Below are 25,862 nucleotides of genomic sequence, written 5' to 3'. Positions count from 1 at the left end.
ATCCGGCATTGCCCAGAGCTGCGGTTGCAAACATGGCTCCGATCCCACATTGTTGTGGCTGGGGTGTAGGCTGGAGCTGCAGCTCAGATTGGACCCCTAGCCTGGGGACTGCCATGCGATTCTGGTGTGGCCCTAAAAATAAATAAATAAATAACCTAGGGATGGAAGCCTTGCCAAACATCTGTTTTCAAAATGCACTCAACGTAGTTCTGTTCTGTTCTTTTTTTTTTTAGTAAACAAGTTTCTAGCTTTTGTTAAGATGTGTTCTTCACTTTGAAAGGACAAATGTGTGTATTTTTGGAAAATCTTCTAGGTGCCATACTGTTAACAGACGTTTGCCATCCCAGAAAAGGTCAGCAAACTTGTAACACCAGTATTTTTGTTAAAAAAAAAAAAAAATATATATATATATATATATATATACAACTGCTCTTTAAGTTCTAGAAATCTTATACATACTTGGCCAGATGATAACCAGAGAACTCCCTTGAGGCACAAGAGTTTCATGGTTTCTCTTTAGCTCATTGTCAAGTGTATTATTTATTTATTTATTTATTTTTGTCTTTTTAGGGCCGCACCTGCGGCATATGGAGGTTCGCAGACTAGGGGTTTAATCCGAGCTGTAGCCGTCGGCCTACACCACAGTCACAGCAGTGTCACCACAGATCCGAGCCAAGTCTGCGACCTACACCACAGCTTACGGCAATGCCAGGTCCTTGACCCGCTGAGTGTGGCCAGGGATCGAACCCGCAACCTCATGGTTCCTAGTCAGATTCGTTTCTGCTGCGCAATGACGGGAACTCCACATTGTCAAGTTTAATTATGACCCTATTTAAAATAAGATCCAGGAGCTCCTGTTGTGGTTCAGTGGTAATGAACCCAACTAGCATCCATGAGGACTTGGGTTTGATCCTTGGCCTCACTCAGTAGGTTAAGGATCTGGCGTTGCCATGAGCTGTAGTGTAGGTTGTAGACATGGCTTGGATCTGGTGTTGCTGTGGCTGTGGTGTAGGCCGGCAGCTGCAGCTCCAATTTGACACCTAGCCTGGGAACTTCCATATGCCACATGTGCAGCCCTAAAAAGACAAAAAAATAAGATCTGATTTTTATGAAATTAACTTCATTGGTGTCATTTTGTAGTGCTTAAACTGCATTGCATCCTGAAGCCAGTGGTAAGTGATGGGACCATCACCCCCCCACCCCGTCCTCCCAGGCTGTGGAGCTCTCTCGTTTGGGGGATTTTTTTCTGAAGCTCTTGTGCCACAATGTATCTGACATAGGGATTGTGTGAGAAGGTCCACTGAAATTAAATATCAGAAAGGCCGATAAACAGGAATTCACGTATTTTCTTTTGATGCCTTGGTGAATCATTCTGAGTACCCCTGAGATGCCCGTTCTCTCTGATGGTGAATGGCCTGGGCCGTTACAACAGTCTCGTCCTGCTCTTGCCTGGCCTTCTCCTGACGCGACCTGCTCGTCAACTCAGGTCCCAAAGTCAGCGGTGCCGCAGATTTAAAAAAGAAGAGAAAGAAATAGAGTGGGAATCAGGGGGCCACCGCCTTTGAGAGGCAGTAGCCACCCTCTGAGCCAAGGCATGATTTTTATTTGCTATTTTCTACTTCCTTGTACATTCGGAATCACATATGTCATTTACAGTGTTACTGATCAAGGCTACAGATAGGCAAGGCGCAGACCCTTTGTGTTCCTAGATGTATAGATGATTAACCCTCCAGAGAAAGATTATATGGTTTTTTTGTTTGTTTGTTTGTCTTTTTGCCTTTTCTAGGGCCACTTCTGCGGCACATGGAGTTTCCCAGGCTAAGGGTCTCATCGGAGCAATAGCTGCCGGCCTACCCCACAGCCACAGCAATGTGGGATCTGAGCCTCGTCTGCGACCTACACCACAGCTCACGGCAACGCCGGATCCTTAACCCACTGAGCGAGGCCAGGGATCGAACCCGCAACCTCATGGTTCCTAGTTGGATTTGCTAACCACTGTGCCACGACGGGAACTCCAGATTATATTGTTTATGCTTGAGGCTGTTACGCCCTTTCCTCCAACTCCCTTGGGGTTCTGGTCATGAGACCAAGAATGTCGATGGCTTTGCATGGACGACTTGTGGAGTATTTGGCCACGGGCTTTCAAGCAGCGCCTCGTAGGGCGTACATTTCCCGTCTGGTTCCCTTTCCCCCAGGGGTCTGGGAAAGTCTTCTCTATTTTGCAAGCCTAGAGTAGCGTCATTCTTCAAGCGCCGTCTCGTTTCTTCGCGCCTCTGTGGCCTGTGCACCTGCATATCTGGCACGGCTCCAGCATCTCCCCCTTTTCAGTTACTTTCAGAAGTATTTCTGTTAATCACTGTGGCGAGGGCAGTTGTGGCTCGTTGTTGTTGTGGTGGTGGTTGTTCGGTGGCTCTTGATGTACTTCGTTTCCAGACTGCATAGAAACACAGAAACAAACCCACAGGTACTACCGATGTGCCTCCCCTGGTGCCTCCTGTAGTTTGAGATGAGGAATAGGATTTAATGGAGATAGGCTCTCTGCAGCAGCCTCAAGCCAATCCGGTCCTTGAAGGACGTGCGCTTTTTGCGAAGAGGTGTCTAGTGTATTCCCTTTGTGGGTTATTACTGCCCGCAGATAAGCCCGTGCTTAAGTAGATGCCGCCTGGCCTCATCCCCTTCAAAGGCAGTCCCATCATGAGGATGTGGGCGACCCGAAATGCAGTTCTGTGCCAATCACATTTTAAACGAGTTTGTTTTTGCAGACGATTCGCTTGACCTCCTAGTAGAAGAACGGCGCGTTGTAAATCTGCCACTTGGGCGGCCAGTTTTCCATCTCCTTGTGGTTGCGTAGATCGTAGCACCTCAGCATCTTTGTGCCACTCGTGAACACAATGAGTGCTCTGTATTCCTTGATGCAGAATGATTAACTAAGGTTTTGAAATCTTTTAATGTATCATTGCAGGCTTTTGGTAATCCCAAATCCGCATCATTATTTAAATTGTGTGTTTAGGACTCCGGTCGATAACGGCTCCACCCGCAGCGTTAGGCGTAATACAGCCCACGTTACCTTTGCCTCATTTCCATTGTATCCAGTTTTCAATTCCTGACTTAGTATTTGAACACAGTTGGGTAAAGGAGGTGAATTAATGGTAACATTATTCTCTGTATGGGCAAAAGAAAATGCCTGAAGTAAAAGAAATGTTTGCTCGCCCGTACTGGAGGGATCCCGTACTTTAGACAGCCAAGGCTGTATTCCTCTTTTCAGGCAATGGGCCTCCTGTCCATACACATAGGAGTTAGATCAGCACCCGCAGTATGATTCAAAGAAGAATTACTCAGTTGTCTTCCTTCTTCCTGTTTTCTCAAGGGCAGAGACGGATCATGTGGTCCTGGAGTCCGTGATGAATCCTTAGCAAGTGTAGGAACTGAGTAGTCCTCCCAAGTTATGGGACGTGGTGACGGAGGATTAGGCGCACAGGCCCAGCATGTATCATTAGCAGGCACCGTTCCTGTAGGTAGTGCCATCATAGCAACAGAAAGAGTAGTAGGAGTAACAGGATAATGTTGGCCTCGCACCAGTTTTTCCCCTTCCCCACTCAACCTCTTAATTTGACCCCATGTTCGTATTTTACTGTTAGGTGTTTTTTTTTTTTTTTTTTTTTTTTTTTATTTTATTATTTTCCCACTGTACAGCAAGGGGGTCAGGTTATCCTTAGATGTATACATTGCAGTTACAGTTTTTTCCCCCACCCTTTCTTCTGTTGCGACATGAGTATCTAGACATAGTTCTCAATGCTATTCAGCAGGATCTCCTTGTAAATCTATTCTAGGTTGTGTCTGATAAGCCCAAGCTCCCGATCCCTCCCACTCCCTCCCCTTCCCATCAGGCAGCCACACGTCTCTTCTCCAAGTCCATGATTTTCTTTTCTGAGGAGATGTTCATTTGTGCTGGATATTAGATTCCAGTTATAAGTGACATCATATGGTATTTGTCTTTGTCTTTCTGGCTCATTTCACTCAGGATGAGATTCTCTAGTTCCATCCATGTTACTGCAAATGGCATGATGTCATCCTTTTTTATGGCTGAGTAGTATTCCATTGTGTATATATACCACCTCTTCCGAATCCAGTCATCTGTCGATGGACATTTGGGTTGTTTCCACGTCCTGGCTATTGTGAATAGTGCTGCAATGAACATGCGGGTGCATGTGTCTCTTTTAAGCAGAGTTTTGTCCGGGTAGATGCCCAAGAGTGGGATTGCAGGGTCATATGGAAGTTCTATGTATAGATTTCTAAGATATCTCCAAACTGTTCTCCATAGTGGCTGTACCAGTTTACATTCCCACCAGCAGTGCAGGAGGGTTCCCTTTTCTCCACAGCCCCTCTAGCACTTGTTATTTTTGGATTTATTAATGATGGCTATTCTGACTGGTGTGAGGTGGTATCTCATGGTAGTTTTGATTTGCATTTCTCTTATAACCAGCGATGTTGAGCATTTTTTCATGTGTTTGTTGGCCATCTGTATATCTTCTTTGGAGAAATGTCTATTCAGGTCTTTTGCCCATTTTTCCATTGATTGATTGGCTTTTTTGCTGTTGGGTTGTATAAGTTGTTTATATATTCTAGAGATTAAGCCCTTGTCAGTTGCATCATTTGAAACTGTTTTCTCCCATTCTGTAAGTTGTCTTTTTGTTTTCTTTTGGGTTTCCTTTGCTGTGCAAAAGCTTTTCAGTTTGATGAGGTCCCATGGGTTTATTTTTGCTCTAATTTCTATTGCTTTGGGAGACTGCCCTGAGAAAATATTCATGATGTTGATGTCAGAGAGTGTTTTGCCTATGTTGTCTTCTAGGAGTTTGATGGTGTCCTGTCGTATATTTAAGTCTTTCAGCCATTTGGAGTTTATTTTTGTGCATGGTGTGAGGGTATGTTCTAGTTTCATTGCTTTGCATGCAGCTGTCCAGGTTTCCCAGCAATGCTTGCTGAATAGACTTTCCTTTTCCCATTTTATGTTCTTGCCTCCCTTGTCAAAGATTAATTGACCATAGGTGTCAGGGTTTATTTGCGGATTCTCTATTCTGTTCCATTGGTCTGTCTGTCTGTTTTGATACCAGTACCACACTGTTTTGATGACTGTGGCTTTGTAGTATTTCTTGAAGTCTGGGAGAGTGATGCCTCCTGCTTGGTTTTTGTTTCTCAGGATTGCTTTGGCGATTCTGGGTCTTTTGTGGTTCCATATAAATATTTGGATTGTTTGTTCTAGTTCTGTGAAAAATGTCATGGGTAATTTGATAGGGATTGCATTGACTCTGTAGATTGCTTTGGGTAGTATGGCCATTTTCACAATATTGATTTTTCCAATCCAGGAACATGGAATATCTTTCCATTTCTTTACATCTTCTTTGATTTCTTTGATTAAAGTTTTATAGTTCTTGGCATATAGGTCCTTTACCTCTTTGGTCAGGTGTATTCCGAGGTATTTGATTTTGTGAGGTACAATTTTAAAGGGTATCGTATTTTTGTATTCCTTTTCTAATGTTTCATTGCTGGTATACAGAAATGCAACTGACTTCTGAATGTTAATCTTATATCCTGCCACTTTGCTGAATTTATTAATCAGTTCAAGGAGTTTTGGGGTTGAGTCCTTAGGGTTTTCTATGTATAGAATCATGTCATCTGCATACAGTGACAGTTTGATCTCTTCTCTTCCTATATGGATGCCTTTTGTTAGGTGTTTTATTGGTTGGTTTAGTTTTCTTTTCCGGTGGGTCCTGGATCACCATTCTCTTCGTCGCCTGGACTGGGCGCTCTCCCAGGGGGGCCAAACTGATCCATGGTTTCTTTCTTGTATTCTCGGATATTTCTTTGGGTAACCCAGTGATATTGTCCATTTTCTATAACGATAAGAGCAAAACCTCGTCCCTTTTTAACCCTAAATCCCTGATGCCAATTCCTATAATTATCCCTCCGTGATATTGGCGTATAATCATCCAACATTTCTTTTGGGGGATAACATGGTTTTTCATTCCTTTCTTTCTTATTGAAATGAATAAAAGCTGCAGGTGGAGTATTAAACCCCCTAACGTCCAAAAAATTTAGGGTAAATAAAGCTTGAGCTATTGTGCCTCTTGGCGATAACCCTATACTCCCCCTTTTTTGTTTGAAAATAGTATTTGTTTAACGTAAAATATGTTCTCTCAATAATAGTCTGACCTTGGGGGTTATGAGGAATCCTTGTAAGATGTTTAACGTTTCAATCCCTGAAAAACATTTTTAACGTAAAACTAATACATGCAGGGCCATTGTCCGTTTTAATGGTTTTAGGTGTATCTGTGTAAGAAAACGCTTGTGTAAATGCGATTTAGCATCCTTAGCTGTCTCTCCAGTATGAGGATGTGTGTACACCATTCCTGAGTAAGTGTCCACAGCTGCGTGTACACACCCGGGAGACCAAAGGAAGGGTGTGAGCGACATCCGTTTGCCAGAGACCCTGAGGTTGAGTGCCCGACTAGGAGCAGAGTCTGGAACAGACGGCGGGTGTGTTAAACACACTCAGGGCATGCTTGTCGTGATATATGACATTTATGCATAAGTCCTTTGGTGGCAACATGTGCCAATTGATGACATTGGAATGGGCTTGCAAACATAATCAATTGATCAACTTTTGTATTTCCTTCAGATATAGGACCAGGCAGTTGGGAATGAGATCTAAGATGACCAATAAAAAATGGGTTGTCCCTGGCCCTTACGATAGCTTGTAAAGTAATAAACAGTTGCTCCACAGGAGAGCTTCTGTGCCCCGACAGTGAAATTGTTTCAATTATAGAAGTCACCCGAACAGCGTATTGTGAATCAGAGACAGTATTTGAAGGAACAGGAACATCTTCTAGAAGTTGAATAACAGCATCTAGTTTAGCTTGTTGTACAGAATGAGTTTTGGGTCTCCACATTTTGGTAGAGGGTCCCGTATATCCTGCCATTAAGTCTTTATTAGCATCTGTAAAATATGTGTCTGCCGAAGAAATGGGCTCTGCTTTTGTAACTTCAGGCTTAACCCAAGAGTGTTTAGTGAAAAACCGTAAAACAGGACGTTGAGGGAACTGAGGATGTATATTCCCTACAAAATCTGTCAAGGCCTATTGCCAGTTCGTATCTGCTACAAACAGCTGCGATGGTCTGATTTTCTGTAAGAGGAACTATGGTTTCTGTGGGATCAGATCCACTCAGTTGTTTACTTCTAATCCTGGCCTTGGCAATGATCTGAGAAGTCAGCGTAAGTAGTCTCATCTTTGTGGGAGTGGGAGACAGATGCATCCATTCTAGAGGCCCTTTTGATTTTGCCGTAAAGCGGATGTGGGGGCGTTTTTTGTAGGTAATGTAATTAACGGCATTGGCGTGTCAGGGTCAATGCGAATAAGCTGTTTTTCTTGTATAGCGTTGTTTGCAACCTATAACTGCTCTTTAGCTGACTCAGACAATTGTCTAGGACTGTTGAGATCAGGATTCCCATTTAATACTTGAAATAATTCAGTTGATTGATAATTTGGTATTCCCTAAGTAGGTTTTCGCCAATTAATATCTCCCAATAATTTCTGAAAGTCGTTTCAGGTTTTAAGATGTTCTGTACGAATTTGTACCTTTTGTGGTTTAAAACTCCCTTTGGCCATAAGATATCCTAAGTGAGTGAAAGGCTCAGCATCTTGTGTTTTATCAGGTGCTATCTTTAATCCAAATTTAGTAAATTCAACCTCTGTTTGTAAATATATTTTCTTTAAAGGATCTTTATGAGCCAGCAAAATATCATCCGTGTAATGAGTGACATATGCATCTGGAAATTGTCGTCGAATATTCTGTAAAGGCGTTGCTACAAAAGTTTGGCATAAAGTAGGGCTGTTTATCATCCCTTGAGGTAGAACTTTCCAGGTGTATCTTTTAACAGGTTTTTTTTATTATTTAGGGATGGAACTGTAAATGCAAATCTAGGACTCTCCTTTTCATGTAATGGTACAGTATAAAAACAATCTTTAAGATCAATAATAAGAATTGGCCATTGTTCACGTATCACAGCAGGTGACGGGAGTCCTGGCTGTAGGCCCCCGTAGGTTCCATGCTACTATTAACTTTCCTTAAATCTGTTAACATTCTCCATTTTCCAGATTTCTTTTTTCTTACAAAAACAGGAGAATTCCAAGGGCTAGTCGTTTTTTCAAGATGTCCTAACTGTGGTTGTTCTTGTATCAATTCAGTAAGAGCCTCTAGTTTAACCTTTGGAAGGGGCCACTGTTCTACCCATATTGGCTCATCAGATTTCCATTTTAAAGGTAAGGCTGTCATTGGAACAGTGGCCCCTACAAAAAACCCAAATGTGTTTGTAACTTGCAAGGATTATATCCCGTATTAGCCATGATATTCTTAGCTTGAGAAGACAGTGTGGGAATGGTAATAAGCTCTCCATTGCATCAAGAGATCTCTTCTCCGTAAATTTGCTGGTATATCAGAGGTTAGGGGTTGCAGAGTTGCAGTTTGTTCCTCTGGTCCCACACATGATAGAATTTGAGCGCTTCTTTGTATATTTTGTATTGTTAAAAGCAAGTATCCTCATTAATAGCTCATGTAATTTTGGATTAGCCACTTTTTTTGGTAAATTATTAGTCAACCTGGCAATGAAATCAGTGTAAGGTTCTCCATTTGATTGTTTGATATTAATAACAGAAGGAGTTCCTTGTCCTGGTGGGCTAACCTTTCCCAAGCTCTTTGACACCCATAATGAACTGGGGCTATCACATTACCACCAAACTGTAACTGATTTTGAATTCCAGTATATCCGCCTGTTCCCATTAATTGTTCACAAACTGTATTGGCAGGAGGGTTACTGGCAGCATTGCACCGAGCCATCTGAGATGCCTCATCTTGCCACCAGGTTTTAAATTGGAGGGACTCAGAAGTCGTCAAGCTGGTTGTAGCAGTCGTGTCCCAGTCACAGGGAATCAAGCCTTCTGACTGTGCCAGAGCGTGCGCTGATCCCACGGTATAAGGCGAATTACTTGCATGTTGAGGACAAGCTTGTTTAATTTCTTTTATGACTTTAAATGATAAAGGTTTATAATCACACCGAATGCCCCCTTGAGGGAGCTGTGCACTGGGTTGTACTCTCTGCGCCTGTGCTGGGAGAACTAAGGCATCTTGGTCACCTTCCTGTCTAGCTTGTCATACTGCCTTTCGAAAGCTAGACCTAGCAGCCAGAGCTGTATGTTGAGTGACTGGCTTAACAGCTCCAAAAGCTCCATCGTCCCACGGCACCTCAGGGTCTGCAGGAGGAGGTTCCGATTGTAAATCAGCAGGATCAGGCCATGAGCAGACGGCTGAGATACTGGAGAAAAAGGAAGAGGCTGAGCTGGAGAGGCGTGAGTGCCACACGCAGATTGGAGCCTGGGAGCAAAAGGGGGCTCTTCCTTAAATTCCCTTATCCAAGTTTTCACAAATATGTGGAGGTTTAAAACCTTCACCCTGCTCTTGATGTGCTAACAAATGTTCCTGCACATCCTCCTTTTCTGAGTCCAAAGAATCAGAATTTTCGGACTGTAAAGGAGCCAAGGTAGTATAAATGAAATTACATAGAGACCAAACACTCAGAGGTATCGCCTCCCCACGATGATAAGCGCGGCGCAAGCAACGCAGGACCTCCTTCCATTCCTCTGAACGCAGTGTGCCTTTCTCAGGGTCGAACCAGTAACGCTGTTTATGTACATGACATCAAGTAATTCTCGAAAACTTTCGTCTTTCACTTTTACGCCTGAGCTTCGGAGTGAAGTTTTCAACAAAAGGCTGTAATCAGCATGTTTAGAAGAACATCGCCCCATCGTTACCCTGATTTTCAAATCCACGGGGTGTACCCACCTCTTGGTACGTTCCGGTCTGTCGCTTTTTCAGCCGGGATCCCCCGCGTCTGTCAGCACCTGTCCATTAGTCTCCTAGACTCTGAGCTGCTTCAGGTCCCTGTTCAGGCGCCACTTGACGCGACCTGCTCGTCAACTCAGGTCCCAAAGTCAGCGGTGCCACAGGTTTAAGAAAGAAGAGACAAAGAAATAGAGTGGGGATCAGGGGGCCACCGCCTTTGAGAGGCAATAGCCCCCCTCTGAGCCAAGGTATGATTTTTATTTGCTCTTTTCTACTTCCTTGTACGTTCGGAATCACATATGTCATTTACAGTGTTACTGATCAAGGCTACAGATAGGCAAGGCGCAGACCCTTTGTGTTCCTAGATGTATAAATGATTAACCCTCCAGAGAACGATTATATGGTTTTTTTGTTTGTTTTGTTTTGTTTTTTGTCTTTTTGCCTTTTCTAGGGCCGCTCCTGCGGCACATGGAGGTTCCCAGGCTAGGGGTCTCATTGGAGCAGTAGCTGCGGCCTACCCCACAGCCACAGCAATGTGGGATCTGAGCCTCGTCTGCGACCTACAGCACAGCTCACGGCAACGCCGGATCCTTAACCCACTGAGCAAGGCCAGAGATCGAACCCGCAACCTCATGGCTCCTAGTTGGATTTGCTAACCACTGTGCCACAACGGGAACTCCAGATTATATTGTTTATGCTTGAGGCTGTTATGCCCTTTCCTCCAACTCCCTTGGGGTTCTGGTCATGAGACCAAGAATGTCGATGGCTTTGCATGGACGACTTGTGGAGTATTTGGCCACGGGCTTTCAAGCAGCCCCTCGTAGGGCGTACATTTCCCGTCTGGTTCCCTTTCCCCCAGGGGTCTGGGAAAGTCTTCTCTATTTTGCAAGCCTAGAGTAGCGTCATTCTTCAAGCGCCGTCTCGTTTCTTCGAGTCTCTGTGGCCTGTGCACCTGCATATCTGGCACGGCTCCAGCATCTCTAGGTTGTCCTCCGTGCTGCTGCTCGAGTACGCGCTCTAAAAGATAGATTTGAGGAGTTCCCGTCGTGGCACAGTGGTTAACAAATCCGACTAGGAGCCATGAACTTGCAGGTGAGACCCCTGGCCTTGCTCAGTGGGTTAAGGATCCAGCGTTGCTGTGAGTTGTGGTGTGGGTCGCAGACGAGGCTCAGATCTGGCGTGGCTGTGGCTGTGGCGTAGGCCAGCGGCTACAGCTCTGATTCGACCCCTAGCCTGGGAACCTCCATGTGCCGCAGGAGCGGCCCTAGAAAAGGCAAAAAGACAAAAAATAAAGTAAAGATTTGACTACGTCGTTTCTCTACTTAATCCCTTCAGTGGGTCTTCACCGCCAGCGGGATAAATTTCAGACTCCGTAACGTGACATCTAAGGCCTCTCTGTTTTTACCGCTTCAGCTTCTTCTCTGACGCTTTTCTGAAACTCCCCAGACAGCTGTTAATTTCCACCACCTCGTGAAGTTTGCGTCTGTTTAAACTCCCTGCATCACACTGTTCTTGAGGGCGGGTACCACACCGTTTTCCTGCTGCTGTCCTCTGTGTGTCATCATGGCTTCTGCCTGGACCGGTGAGATGCCATGGCTCCCAGCATGGCTCCAGCACAATTATTCTGTACCGTTGTATTTCTTTCCTTGCCTTTTTTGGAGAGAGACGTGAGCAGGTAAACAGTATGGAACTACTGGGTGGGTTACGACAGCCACAGTTCCAGAGGCATGATCGCAGTGGAAGAGAGCATTTACCTCGTATTTTCTGATGATGCGCTTTCACATACAGGAGCAGAACAGTGGAGTTCTCTTGTGGCGCAGCGGGTTAAGGATTTGGCATTGTCACTACCGTGGCTCTGTTCACCGCTATCTTGCAGGTTCCATCTCTGGCCTGGAAACGTCCACTGCCTCAGGCGCAGCCATAAAACAAAACAAAACAAGACAGAGCAGTATAATGATACCATCACTGGGTCTTAATATACTTTAGATTTTTTTTTTTAAAGAAGCAGAGCATTACAATTCTAGTAAACGCCTCCTGTGTATTTTTCCCTATCTCCTCCCTCCATCATCAGAGAAAACACTACTTTGCATTTAAAGTTTTAAAATGCCCGTGCATGTTTTTATGCTGTTATGCTTTTGCTATATGCTGTATGGCCGTCCATATAGGGTACACAGCAGGGGTCAGTGAACAGGCCTGCAGGCTTTATTGGAACACAGCCATGCCCTCGTTTAAGAGTTGTAATCGACTGCTCTCCTGCTGCAGTCTTCTCTTTCCGTTTTTCTGGACATGTCGCTGTCTCCCAACCCCTTCAACACCAGCCCCCACCCTTTTATCTCAGGTGGCCCGGGCAAAGCATGGTTATCTTTTCAAATATTCCAGTTGAATTTTCTTAAGACTGATTGGAGTCAATTTAAAAAAAAAAACAAGAACTGTGTTTGGAGTTCCTGTCATGGCGCAGCAGAAATGAATCCCACTAGGAACCGTGTGGTTGCGGGTTTGATCGCTGGCCTCGCTCTCTGGGTTAAGGATCCGGCGTTGCCTTGAGCTGTGGTGTAGGTTGCAGACGCGGCTTGGATCTGGCGTTGCTGCGGCTCTGATTCGACCCCTAACCTGGAAACCTCCATATGCCTCGGGTGTGGCCCTAAAAAGCAAAAAAAAAAAAAAGTATAGAACCTTGTTCTTTGAACACTCTTGAATAAGCAAAGGCCAAATAAAACCAAACACTAACAGCTCCCATTCAGAAAGACTTTTTTTGTTTGTCAAAACAAAAATGAGCTAAAACATGCAAAACTGAAAGTTGAGCTTCCTTGGATTTCTACCCCATCCCCTCCTTTTTTCTCAGCTGCTTGTAAAGGGACCATCTGACCATGGACAAGCTAGTTTTCAGCTTTACTCTCAGTCTTCTGTTTGTAAGCCTTGGTGTAGATATCTAATTTCTACTCAGAAAGTCAGTGACTGCCCACGTTAGGTGAGTCTGGGTCCAGTAAGGAGATGGTGCTTTGAGCACGTAAAGTTTAATGTAAGAATGATTCGTTTTAACAGTGAGTTGGAGTAGCATGAGATTAGCTAGTGAGAAGTAAAGAAATGAACACATAAAAAGATGCTCAACACCTCTAGCCATCAGGGAAATGCAAGTCAAAACCACAGTGAGACACCACTTCACACCCACCAGGATGGCAGTAATCAAAAAGACAGACAGGAGTTCCTGTCGTCGTGGCTCAGTGGAAACAAATCTGATATCCGTGGGGACACAGGTTCGATCCCTGGCCTTGCTCAGTGGGTTAAGGATCCAGCATTGCCATCAGCTGTGGTGTAGGTCACAGACGAGGATCTGTGACCTACACCACAGGATCTGGTGTTGCTGTGGTTATAGTACGGTGGCTATGGCTCCAATTGGACCCCTAGCCTGGGAACCTCCATGTGCCAAAAAAAAAAAAAAAAAAAAAAAAGGCAGATAATGCGGAACGTTGGTATTGGTGCTGAGAAGTCAGATCTCTCATCCACAGCTGATGGGCGTATAAAATGGTACAGCAGCTTTGGAAAACCATCTGCCATTCCCGCAAGCAGTTAAACATAGAGTTACCATTTAACCTGGGTATATTTCACGCTTGCATATATACCCGAGAGAAATTAGAACTTAAGTCCGTGTAAAAATATGTACATGCATATGCACTGCAGCATTATTCAGCCAAAAGATGGAAACGACCCACATGTTTGTCAGCTGACAAAGGATAAGGAATTCCATCCATATGATGGAATGTATTTGGCAATGAAAAGAGATGCTGACTTAACCGCAACATAAGCGAACCTTGACAACGTGCGAAGTGGAAGAAGCCTGTCACAGAGGACCACGCATTGTGATTCCATTTATATGAAATACCTTTAAAAGTTTAAAGACATTTCAATTTTAATTCCTATCCTACGGACTGGCCCAGTCTATAGGACAGAAAGTAGGTTTGGAGTTCCCTTCGTGGCTCAGCAGTTAACGAACCTCACTAGGATCCATGAGGAGTCGGGTTCGATCCCAGGCCTTGCTCCGTGGGTTAAGGATCCAGCCTTGCCGGGAGCTGTGGTGTGGGTCACAGATGTGGCTCAGATCTCCGTGTGGCTGTGGCTGTGGCATAGGTTGGCCGCTGTAGCTCCAGTTCAACCCCTAGCTTGGGAACCTCCACATGCCGCGAGTGCAGCTTGAGACAAAAAAAAAAAAAAAAAGAATAGAAAGTAGTTTAGTGGTTGCTTATTGCTGGAGGTTTGTAGAGGATGAAAGGGTGCCAGGGTATCATTTTGGAGTAGGAAGTATTCTAAAATTGATTGTGGTCATGTTTGCACAACTTGGCAAATACTAAAAGCCTTCGAATGGGTGGATTGTATGGCATGTGAATGATACGTCAATAACGCTGTCAAAAAGAGTTAGAACTCTGAAGACCACAGAAGCAATCTCAGGAGCAGCCACCACCCCAGGGCTGAGCTGGAGAGCTCAGCAGGGAGCGCCCCAACCTGGCACACAGCCACGGCAGGCTGAGATCCAGACCTTGGTGTCGTGGACATGACCTTGGCTCCCTGGGTTGCAGATGAGCCACACTGGTGCTGCCCGTAGCTCAGTGGGTTAATAGCATGTAGTGTATGTAGCACATGGTGGAGCTTGCCAGAAATCTTCGTCTAGGGCACTGGGGAAGGCTGATTACAGAGGGGTGTCTCACCAGAGCCCCTCTGCCGCCAAACTGCCCCAGAGAAGTGCTGAGGGAAGCTGTTGGCTGCTGCTCACTGCTGACTGCCGTGCCCTGGAAAGCCACGTGTGCTACGGGAGCCTACCAAGAGGAACACACTGGAACACAGCAGCCATGGCTTTCCAGTACCCTCTAGTGACAAAGCCTGACGCCATGCCAACTGGCCAAAAAAAAAAAAAAAGTAGTTTAAGGGCCCAGATCCATTTTCACAGAGCAAGCGAAAGGGACGAGCTCATTGCTGAAGGGCACGAGGTCTGTAGGTCCCGTGGTGGGGAGTTGGCACCGCAGCTTACCCTTAGCTTTTTAGTCCCCTGTGGAGAGCCTCAGGTTATCCTTGCCGCCTGGGCTGTTGTGGTTTGGAGAAGCCAGGGCACTGTCTCTTTGGGCCGACTTGCCCTCAGCCCAGCAGCTCCAGTGACCCAGGTTTGTTTGCTATTTCCATTGGCATGGTTCTCTTTCACACACCAATCATGCTTAGGCTGGATCTCCTATGGCTGCTATTGTGTGTTTGGTTTTTTCCTTTTTCAGCTGCACCCAAGGCATAGGGAAATTCTCGGGCCAGGAATCGAATTCATTTTGCGTCTGTGATCTATGGCATGGCTGTGGAAACACTGGATCCCCTGAGCCAGGGATCAAAGTGGCAGAGGCCCCGGAGATGAGCTGTATCATTAACCCACTGCCCTACAGCAGGAACTCTGTTTTTGTTGTTATTTTTCTGGGGTGGTGGTGGGGGGGTTGTTTCAGTAGTCCCTTTAAACTTTTTATTCATTTTCATTTTATCTTACTTTTTTTTTTTTTTGCTTTGTAGGGCCACACCTGTGGCATGTGGAAATTCCCAGGCTAGGGGTAGAATCAGAGCTGCAGCTGCTGTCCTACACCACAGCCACGGCAACATGGGATCGGAGCCGCGTCTGTGACCTACACCACAGCTCACGGCAGTGCTGGATCCCTGACCCATTGATTGAGGCCAGGGATCCAACCCACATCCTAATGGATACTGGTCAGATTTGTTTCCTCTGGGCCATAACAGGAACTCCTTATCTTACTGACTTTTACTTTTTTTTTTTATTTTTTTGTCTTTTGTCTTTTTAGGGCCGCTCCCACGGCACATGGAGGTTCCCAGGCTAGGGGTCGAATCGGAGCTGTAGCCACCGGCCTACACCAGAGCCACGGCAACGCGGGATCCGAGCCGCATCTGCAACCTACACCACAGCTCACGGCAGTGCCGGATCCTTAACCCACTGAGCAAGGCCAGGGATCAAACCTGCAACCTCATGGTTCCTAGCCGGATTCGTTCACCACTGAGCCACGACGGGAACTCCATCTTACTCATTTTTAATCTACCACAGCCTTCAGGAGTCTTACTGTGTTTTCAGCAATCCTGCTTTGTTCTGTTTCATTGAGGCTTTTGTTTTTGTGGTGGTGTTCTTTTTCTTTCTTCCCTTTTCCTGAGAGCTCATTTTATTTTATTTACAAAATGCTTCACTGTATTTTCCCTGAGCGTTCCCTTCAATCTCTGCTCGTAGCTTTCGCTTCACAGAGCCTTGGGGGAGTGGGCAGGCCTGGAAGAACCCTTTTGTCAGTGTTCTTTCTCAGTTCTGTGAGCAGTTTTCTGTCCTGCGGTCTTCACGTACCAGGCTTCCCGCGACCCTCCGCCCTTCCTTTCTTCCACTTTTTGTTTGTTTGTTTGCTTGCTTTTTTAGGGCCACGCCGGCGGCGTGTGGAAGTTTCCAGGCTAGAGGTCGAATCGGAGCTGTAGCTGCCGGCCTACGCCGCAGCCACAGCCACGCCGGATCCTTAACCCACTGAGCGAGGCCAGGGGTCGAACCTGCAACCTCATGGTTCCTAGCCGGATTCGATTCCACTGCAGCAGGACGGGAACTCCTGTTTGTTTAGATTCTGTACTGGGCTTTGTTTTATTTTTGTTCCGATGTATCGTATAGCCTCTTCAAATCAGAGTTATACGACTGAAGTCAGATCATTTGAATCCTAGCTCTGTGATCTTAGACAAGATAATTTTACCTCTCTGTGCCCCAGTTTCTTCTCTGGATAATGAGAATGATAACTTCATAGGATTGTTGAGAAGATTCTGTGAGTTAAATCATACAAAACTTTTAGAGCTATGGTTAGTCCACTGTCAATACTGTATGAATATTAAGAATATTAATTATTTTATCCCTTACAAAATGTAAGGAACGTGTCACATTTATCACACACACAGACATACGAAAGACTGGATATGGGAGGTTTGTTGGGAGGCTGTGGTAGTAGTCCAAGTTAAAAACACTGTGATGGTGGCAGTGAAGACAGAGGGATGGGTAGATTCAAGAACTGTTTAAGAGGTAAACATTCATAGGACTTGGCGTTCCCGTTGTGGCTCAGTGGGTTAAGGACCTGACGTTATCTCTGTGAGGATGCGGATTTCATCCCTGGCCTCGATCCGTGGGTTAAGGCTCCGGTGTTGCCTGAAGCTGTGGTGTGAGTCACAGATATGGCTCAGATCTGGTGTTGCCAGGGCTTGAGACTTGACTCAGCCCCTAGCCCCGAACTTGCATATGTGGCAGGTGCAGCCATAAAAGAGGGAAAAAATTCATAGGACTTGGTGATTGATTGCATGGGAGGGTGACAGTGAGAAGGAGGTGGTGACAAGGATCCATTCCAGGTTTCTGACGGCAGCACCTGTGAAGGTGTTGCCTTTCCCTGAGATAATGAACCCCGAGAAAGAGGAGGGACATCTGTGAAACACCCAGCTCATGATGCAGAAATTAAATAAATGGACGTGCTCCTTGGCAGAGATAACTGGATGGAATATATAAAGTTCGGGGTAGACAGTATAAGGACGGTAAATGGAGTCACAGAAGTAGAATGAGATTGCCATGGGAATATCTGTGGTCTGAGGTTTTCTTTTTTGTCTTTTGTCTTTTTTTGGGGCCGCACCCGCGGCATATGGAGGTTCCCAGGCTAAGGGTCGAATCAGAGCTGTAGCTGCCAGCCTACGCCAGAGCCACAGCAACGCGGGATCCGAGCCGTGTCTGCAACCTACACCACAGCTCACGGCAACGCCGGGTCCTTAACCCACTGAGCAAGGGCAGGGACCGGACCCGCAACCTCATGGTTCCTAGCCAGATTCGTTAACCACTGTGCCATGACGGGAACTCCTATTTTGTATCTTTTCTGATTTTCTTTTTATTAAGGATTTTAATTTTTTCCGTTAGAGTTGGTTTACAAGAAGTATATTAATTTGATTTAAACACTTCTTGAATGTGCTGTATACTAGGTGCTCTGCTATTAAATGTAGGTAATTCACTGAGCAAGTTATAGATTATGCTCTCGAGTTGGTGCTAATTCCTTAGACAGACAAATGGGCAAGATATTTTACAAGTGATAGAGGTGAGCGTGGGCTGTGAGGGAGCACAGATTCCTGTAGTGTAGGGCAGTGTTTAAGGAAGGCTTTCTGAAGGAAGTCAGACTTGGACAGAGTCCTAGAAGATTCGTTGGCATTGCTAGGTGCAGGAGGAGAAAAAGCTTCCTACCACACGGCACTGCCTCTTCGTTTCAGGTGCTATCGAAAAATCAAGTCACGGGAGGACCGTGGTGCCCAGTGGCTTTGGCAATTAAAGAGGTTAGTGGTAGGCGTTCCCATTGTGGCTGGGTGGGAAAGAACCTGACTAGTATCCATGAGGACGCAGGTTTGATCCCTGGCCTTGCTTGGTGGGGAAAGGATCTGGCATTGCTGGGAGCTGTGCTGTTGGTCGCAGATGTGGCTCGGATCTGGCGCTGCTGTGGCTGTGGTGTAGGCTGGCTCTGATTCAACCCCATGTGCAATGGGTGCAGCCCTGAAAAAAACAAAAAGGGGTCAGTGGTAAACTTACTGGGGGATAGGTAGGATGGGAAGCCCGATCACGTTGTGGGGGTGGGGGGTATAATGACTGGGGGGGATGGGCAGTCCGACAAGCTCCTCTAGGGCAGAATCTAAATTCTTTTTTTTTTTTTTTTTTTTTCTGAATTTGCGTATTCCTTTAATGTCAACATTCGCAGAATCCCGTTTGCACGGGTCTCGGAGTTCTCCTCCAGCGAGGGGTGGGACCTCCCGAGTCTAAATTCTTAAGTGTCCTCTGTGCCTTGCATGATCCCTGGCACTTGGTGTTTGTTGCACTGGTTTTGAACAGAAGACAGACACCTCCTCTGAGATCAGACGAATGCAGGAGGAGGGGATGAGCCCAGCTTGCTGCCTCTCCTCTACCTGCTGAAGCGAGTCTGCGGGGAACACCTGCAGCTCTTTACCTGCGTGCTTTTCGAATGGCGGTACAGGGAGGCCAGGCGCACTCCCGCGGCCAGAAGGATTCTCAGCATTCATCTGCTACTGTTCTTCTTCTTTTCTTTCTGGCCGCCCCCAGGCACTTGGAGGTCCTGGGCCAGGGATCAGGTCTGAGCCACAGCCGTGACCTGTGCCAGATCCTCTAACCGACTGTGCTGGGCTGGGGATCAGACCTGTGTCCTGGTGCTGAGAGACACTGCTAATCCCGCTGCACCGCAGCAGGGACTCTGTGTTCTTAGGTTTTGTTCTGGTCTTTTTTCTTTTTTTTCTTTTTTAAGGCCACGCCTTTGTCACATATGGAAGTTGCCCCAGCAATGCTGGATTTGAGCCACATCTGTGACCTGAGCTGCACCTCGTGGCAATGCCAGATCCTTAACCCGAGTGAGGCCAGGGATCAAACCCACGTCTGCACGGAGACTCTGTCAGGTTCTTAACACACCAAGCCACAGTGGGAACTCTCTTCTTTTTTTATGGTTGAATCCCTGCTACTTGTATCTTAACTTCTTTTACTCTGTACTATATCATAAACATTTCCCCATGTCATTCAAAATTTTTTCACAAATAACATTTTAATTGGCTGCATAATCCCTCATTTGATGTTTACTTGAACATTTATCTGCACATTTAGTTTAATTTTTCTTTTTTAACTTAATTTTGAAATAATTTTAGACTTACAAGTATGTTGCAAAAATATTTCAGAAAACTCTCCTAGGAGTTCCCGTTGTGGCGCAGTGGTTTATGAATCCGACTAGGAACCATGAGGTTTCGAGTTCAATCCCTGGCCTCGCTCAGTGGGTTAAGGATCCGGTGTTGCCGTGAGCTGTGGTGTAGGTCGCAGATGTGGCTTGGATCCCGCATTGCTCTGGCTGTGGCGTAGGCTGGTAGCTACAGCTCCCATTTGACCCCTAGCCTGGGAACCTCCACATGCCGCAGGAGTGGCTCAAGAAAAGGCAAAAAGACAAAAACAAAACAAAACAAACAAACTCTCCTATATTCTTCAGGAAGTTTGTGGTGGTGTCTGCATTGTCAAATTACTCTTTTCCTATCTGTAATTAATAAGCATCTTGTGGGGAGATACTTTAAGATTATGTAATATCCCATTTCTCAAGATTTTTGTTCATTAGTTTTAGCATCCTTTGATGTTTCTTAGCTGAATTATTACTAAAGTGGTTGCTAAATGCTAAATCTTTTTTTCTTTTTTTGGTCTCTTTAGGGCTGCACACATGGCATATAGGAGTTCTCAGGCTAGGGGCTGAATTGGCGCTGTAGCCACCGGCCTCCGCCACAGCCACAGCAACACAGAATCTGAGCCACGTCTGCCACCTACACCACAGTTCATGGCAGTGCAGGAGCCTTTAACCCACTGAGGGAGGCCAGGGAGCGAACCCTCGTCCTCACCGATGCTAATCCAGTTCCTTACCCATGAGCCACAACAGGAACGCCCTTAATCTTCTAATTACATTATTCCACTCTAAGGGAGAGCTTTGTCCTCTCCTCATTTGTTGAATTCGTTTAGTGGGTCGTCATCTGTTATGATCAGTCTGAATTGCTCTGGATCTGGCCATTAGGAGCTGTTTTTTCCTTTTGCCTTGTCCCTGAGCATTTTCCTACTTTCAGGCTTATCTTGTGCCTTCTGTGCCTCGCCCTGGCATCAGCCGTTCTTTCAAGGACCCCTGGTTCCCGTTACGTGGTGGAGGATGGTATTTGAAATCCAAGATCCAGGTGCTAGATGTGCTCATTGTTATTAGCCCTGCTGCTGGGCCCTTTCAGTGCTCCGAGCCAGGCTCGCCTGCGTGTCACACACGCAAGAGCACCCACACACAATCCACATCGGTAGTTATTTTTATGTTTTTTTATGTGTACGTCCTGAAAACCATCAGTTCACACTGATAGCTTCAGTTCCAACACAGCCTAAATGATTTATTCCAGCTTTTCCTTTTCCGTATTTGCAATTCACTTCTCCGTCATTGAGAAATTAACTCCTGTTGCCTCAATATGTTTACTTTTTTTTTTTTTTTTTTTTGGTCTTTTTGTCTTTTGTTGTTGTTGCTATTTCTTGGGCCGCTCCCACGGCATATGGAGGTTCCCAGGCTAGGGGTTGAATCGGAGCCGTAGCCACCGGCCTACGCCAGAGCCACAGCAACGCGGGATCCGAGCCGCGTCTGCAACCTACACCACAGCTCACGGCAACGCCGGATCCTTAACCCACTGAGCAAGGGCAGGGACCGAACCTGCAACCTCATAGTTCCTAGTCGGATTCGTTAACCACTGCGCCACGACGGGAACTCCCTGTTTACTTTCTTGATCAGATCTCGTATGACCTGTTGCTATTCCCGCAGACGTCTCTCGAGGCCCTGATGCCCTTCCCCTCTTCCGTCCAGGTGTATCCGTCTACCTTGCCTGGCTCCTAAAGCCTGACGGCTTCTAGGTTAAATTATTCAGAAAGGAAGAGAGTGAGAGTGCTCATTCCTTTTTATGGCTGCAGAATCCTCCGTTTTGTGGATACACCATAGTTAATTCCACCCCTACTGAAGGACGTTTATGAATAGTGCTGCACTAAAGAGCCATGCGAGTAAGTTGTCTGGTGTTTGTGTCGGTGTGTCTTTGGGATGGTTTCTTCGAAGTGAGATAACTGGGTTGCAGGGGTGGAAGCACGTGTGGTTCCGTTCGATGGTGCTCAGTTCTTCCCGCCACCAGCAGTGTATGAGGGTCTCCCCGCAGCCCCACCGATGGGACGTGCTGTAAACCGTCTGTGCTGAGGCAGCAAGTTTGAAATGTCCTCTCTTGCAGGATCTTGAGATGTTGTGTTCTCCACACCTTGGAGGCTTTGGCTTATTTTAAGCTCTTCCTTGCTTCTTTGTATGTCAGCTACTTCTGGAAATCACGTTTCTCTTTCTTTAGCTTGTTTGTTCTACCTCTGTATTTGAAGATCCTTTTTCTTAATGAAAAAGACAGAAATAAAATAGGTGATTAGTTCACCATTCTCAGTGCCGTATCTGTTGGACAGATGGGTGAATCTTTTGACTGACTGGCAGTTGTGCGTCTGCCAGAGCCCTCGGCTGAAGTCACTGTATGGCTGTCACAGCTTAGAAATAACCTCTGCATTCAGGACAGAAAGAAGGGGAAGGGCTAGTACCAGCCACTTGAGTCCCCTTTTAAAAGGGAAGGAGTTCCCGTTGTGGTGCAGTGAAAAGGAATCCGACTAGTATCCATGAAGACATGGGTTTGATCCCTGGCCTTGCTCCGTGGGTTAAGGATCTGGCATTGCCATGAGCTGTGGTGTAGGTTGCAGACATGGCTTGGATCCTGAGTTGCTGTGGCTGTGGTGTAGGCCGGCAGCTGTAGCTCCGATCCCTAGCCTGCCTGGAAACTTCCATATGCCACAGGTGTGGCACTAAAAAGCAAAATAAAATAAAATAAAATAAAAGGAAAAAAAAATCTTTCCAAGAACTTCCTGCCTTTTGTAGGCAGGCTGCTTATACTTTAAATTTTTCATTGGTTTGTGTGTGTGTGTTGGGGGGAGGATTGGACAGAGTACATGTCCTTTATGCTGCTGGAAGTGCAAGTCTCCAAGTTTTTATTTCACTTTGAAAACTTCGTACATGTATTACTTGCATGAATGCGAAATTCAAATGCATGAATATATTGTGAAAAATGCCCTCCCCGGGCCCACTTTACAGAGATAATTGTTGTCCGCAGCTTGGCGTATGTCCTTGTGTCTCTGTCCTTACCACTTAACCCTAATTTAAAATATTCTGTCGCTCTTGCTTGTCACCACCAGGGTGGGAGCCGTACGTGCATTCGTGTACCTGCTCTGCTACAAGACTTTTTTCACGTAGCGATGTTTTCCAGCTATTTTTCTATGTCGGGACAGGCACGTGCGCCTCGTTCTGTTACCCCTACAGCGTACTCCGTACCTGTCACTCTCCTGCCCTCCGCTGTCCATCGTCCACCTTCTTTCCTCTGCGTGCGGGCAGCGGACCTCTGCCCACCCTCTGGGGTTCCTTGCCTTCCGGCTTCCATCCGGATCAGCTGATGAAAGGCACTGACAGGGATCAGAGGACAAGTGGTGAGAGAAGTCACAGTGTTCACTGTCCCCTCCTGGCCCTTGCTCTGGCCGTAGGAGCCGCTGTGCTCCTCTGTGGCCGCTGCTCCTGTTGGCTGGCCTCCCCTCCCCAGCCCGCTCTGGCTGGGCTCCAGTAACCCCCTTCTTTCTCTTTGCTTTTCAGCTCCCAGGCAGAGATAGCTTCCTGTTGTTCCCACTTCCTGGATGCTTCCCTAACCCTGGGTGGCTCCTCTCATCCTGCTCACACAGCTGCAAAAAATCCTGTCATTTCTTCGTTGGTTCACTCCTCTGTGTGCTGTTTCCTGCAAGACCTCAGCTGGTGTAGACATCATTGTGTTCCTGCACCCTGATGTATTTGGTTCCCTCTTGATGGACGTTTGAGTTGTTTCTATATTTCATTCTTATAATACATGTTGCTAATAAACACCCATATACATATCTTTAAAAATATTTATTGGGGACTTCCCGTTGTGGCTCAGCGGTAACAAACCCCACTGGTATCCGTGAGGATGCAGGTTCGTACCCTGGCCTTGCTCAGTGGGTTAAGGATCCGGCATTGATTGCCATGAGCTGTGGTGTAGGTCGCAGATGTAGCTCAGATCCCATGTTGCTGTGGCTGTGGCGTAGGCTGGCTGCAGCTCCGGTTTGACCCCTAGCCTGGGAACTTCCACATGCCCTAAACACACACACACACATATTTTGGAGTGTGATTTTAGGGCAAAAGTCATAGCAATAGAAATGCTGAGTCAAGGTACATGAATGTTGTAAATTTCGGTAGATACAGGTTCCCCGTGCCATCTGAAAACAGAGCCATTCCCATGAAACCTTTCCTAAGCCAGAGTGGTGGAACGCGACGAAGCAGTTACCAGCAGTTTACGTGGAAAACTTTCTGAGCGTTCCCAGGCCCCCAAAATAACCTAGCAAATCATAGAAAATAGCACTTAAAACCTAAAGTAGCATAGGTAAGAGTAGGCATGATATGATGAATACGCAGCTTGAATACAATAGGAAGAATGTAGGTACAGTATTCGCACACGGGAATTGGGAAGACAGCAAGGGCACTGGCTAAGTGGTGGTGGTGGTCGTGTGTGAGCCTGAGTCGCCAGAGGTTGGGGTGGTGAGAGGTAGAGGAGGCTAGGATGTAGGAGAGAGGGTCATTTTTATTTTTTAATTTATTTTTATTTTTTTTGCCATTTCTAGGGCCACACCTGCAGCATATGGAGGTTCCCAGGCTCGGGGTCGAATCGGAGCTGTAGCCGCCGGCCTATGCCACAGCCATAGCAATGCAGGATCCAAGCCGCAGCGGATCTTTAACCCACTGAGCGAGGCCAAGGATACTAGCCAGATTTGTTAACTGCTGAGCCACCATGGGAACTCCGAGAGGGTCATTTTTTAAAACATTTTTTTCCTTTTTACAGCCACACATGCGGCATATAGAAGTTCCCAGGCTAGGGGGGTGAATCGGAGCTGCAGCTGCAAGCCTACACTGCAGCCACAGCAACACCAGATCCGGGCTGGATCTGTGACCTACACAGCTTGCAGCAACACTGGATCCTTAACCCACTGAGAAAGGCCAAGGATTGAACCTGCATCCTCAGAGACACCATGTCAGGTTCTTAACCCGCTGAGCCACAATGGGAACGCCTTAAACTTTTTTTTTAAATTAAACTGTAGTCATTACAGGGAAGAGGGTTATTTATCAACATCCATCCTCGTCTGATTCCATCAGATCAGGCAGGGCGCTAATATTAGTCTGCACTCTGTGTCTGTCTGCCTTGACGTCAAAGATTGCGGTTCTTTTTCTGACAGGCTCGAAAAGGATGGAAGGCTTGACTGCTTAGCCTACCATCTTTTTTTGGGTTTGTTTTGTTCTTCTTTTTCTTTTTGTTTTTTGGCCGTGCCTGCAACATGTGAAAGTTTCCAGGCCAGGGATCCAACCGGAGCCACAGCAGCTATCCGAGCCACGACAGTGACAATGCTGGATCCTTAACCCACTGCCCCGCAAGGGAACTCCTCCTTCATTCTTTACAGACCCTCGGAACATCTTGCAAACCTGCCCTTGAACCTGTGTGTCTTTTCAAAATTAAAGTCATCCTTCTCTGCAGTCATTGTAGGGCGGTCAGTCATAGTGAAAATCTCATGTCAAATGCTTTACTTTCAGTTCCTGGACGACTTCACTTGGGGGCTGTTTGCTACTGCATCCAGTTTCTTCTTTCCTCCGTTTTTTTGTGTGTGTGCCTTTTTGGGTTGCACTCACAGCATATGGAAGTTACCAGGCGAAGGGGCGAATCGGAGCTGCAGGTGTTGGCCTATGCCACAGCCACGCTCACGGCAATGCCAGATCCCCGACCCACTGAGCGAGGCCAGGATTGAACCTGCATCCTCATGGATGCGAGTCAGATTCGCTTCCCCTGTGGCCACAACGGGAACTCCCCTGCATCCCATTTCCGTCTGTATCCTTTACTCTTTCAGTACCTCCTCGTCTTCTTCATCAGCTCCCACAAACCTAGGCTCCTTAGCCACAGTCACTAGTGCCATATTTATGGTTGATTGGAAGCCTTTAAAATTGCTCACTACTTCAAGACGCTGTTTCTTCCAAATGCCATTTCTTACCAAGGCTTTTGGCCTCTTGAGGGCATCTCCAGGGTTAGCCATTGCCGATTTTATTTATTTAGTTTTTGTATGTTTTTACTTATTTTTTATTGAATGCTTCTTTAAATTCTATAGCGCTTTACAATTTTCAGAGGTTTCGCGCACATGATTTCACATAATCCCACAACCCCTATGTTGCCCCTCCCCCTCTCCCCACTGGAGCCCCCGGTTTATTCTCTATGTCTGTGAGTCTAGCAGTTGCCAA

General features: G+C 46.3%; 1 protein-coding gene across 18 annotated transcripts in view; it reads left to right on the top strand.

The window, feature by feature from the left end:
* Positions 1-25,862, top strand: part of ST3GAL3 (ST3 beta-galactoside alpha-2,3-sialyltransferase 3) — a 231,182-nt gene that overhangs the window by 5,892 nt on the left and 199,428 nt on the right. The window contains exons 1-2 of one of the 18 annotated variants that reach the window (XM_084958570.1): positions 7,184-7,270; positions 8,862-10,142. The exons of the other annotated variants lie outside the window; for them this stretch is intronic. The gene's annotated coding sequence lies outside the window, so the exon portion shown is untranslated. Of the gene's footprint in view, positions 1-7,183; positions 7,271-8,861; positions 10,143-25,862 lie in introns of those variants that run through there. 18 annotated transcript variants of the gene reach the window in all.

The sequence above is a fragment of the Sus scrofa genome, chromosome 6, assembly GCF_054392235.1.
Source record: "Sus scrofa isolate SSC_HxYL_T2T_F1_AM1 chromosome 6, Sscrofa_HxYL_maternal_Yorkshire_Landrace_v2.0, whole genome shotgun sequence".
Lineage (NCBI taxonomy): Eukaryota > Metazoa > Chordata > Mammalia > Artiodactyla > Suidae > Sus > Sus scrofa.
The sequence above is the reverse complement of the archived record's forward strand: the minus strand, read 5'-3'. Positions and strand labels throughout refer to the sequence as shown.